The sequence below is a fragment of the Pteropus vampyrus genome, unplaced genomic scaffold (assembly GCF_000151845.1).
Source record: "Pteropus vampyrus isolate Shadow unplaced genomic scaffold, Pvam_2.0 Scaffold1, whole genome shotgun sequence".
NCBI classification, from domain to species: domain Eukaryota; kingdom Metazoa; phylum Chordata; class Mammalia; order Chiroptera; family Pteropodidae; genus Pteropus; species Pteropus vampyrus.
In genome coordinates this window covers 25,641,524-25,642,217 of record NW_011888782.1, presented here as the reverse complement: position 1 = coordinate 25,642,217, position 694 = coordinate 25,641,524, and positions in this window count along the sequence as shown.

The following is a 694-nucleotide window of genomic DNA, read 5'->3' as shown; positions in this document are numbered from 1 at the left end:
TCTGAAAGAACAAGTGAGAGACTGGTAAGTGAAACAGGCATAGAGGGAAAGCCCATTGAGTGTGCAATTAGCCTGTTACCTCTGGGAGTGACCATTTTAATTCTAGGGACCTCCTGAGGAGTCCTGTGGAATGGACATGGAATTTTCTCTTCAGACATGGGAAAGGTGGATATTTATCCACCAGCTCCTCCCCTTGCTGGTTAAGAGTTATGTGGTGCAATTAATTCCTTTACATTTCCAGGCATGGGCATACCTCAGAATGGCTGACCATACTCTTACAGGCATGTCACATGGAGGAGGAAGGAAACTTAAGGCAGAAAGTAAATGATATGCTATACAGCTGAGGTGAAGTATTGTCTGAGAGCTGCAGCAGCAATTAGAGTAAAAAGATGGGCCAAGAGGGAGGGAGGCAGGCACAAGAGGTGTAGGATTTTCTCAAGCACCTCATGCGCTGCTTAGATCTATGCACATATTAAGCCCAGTCTGTATCATGTTCAGGGTGGTTAAGTGCAGTCTCAGCACAAGAAGGTTAGTGGAACAAGCTGCCGTCCACACTGTTGGATCAAGTTGAGGTTATAATTGTTAATCAGCATTTCCTCCATGGTTTCCAGATTTCCCTTGACCTTCACTTTAGCAGGTCTGGATTGCTTGCCTGATGGAGTCGCTAGGACTTTCATTCCATAACTAGAATCAT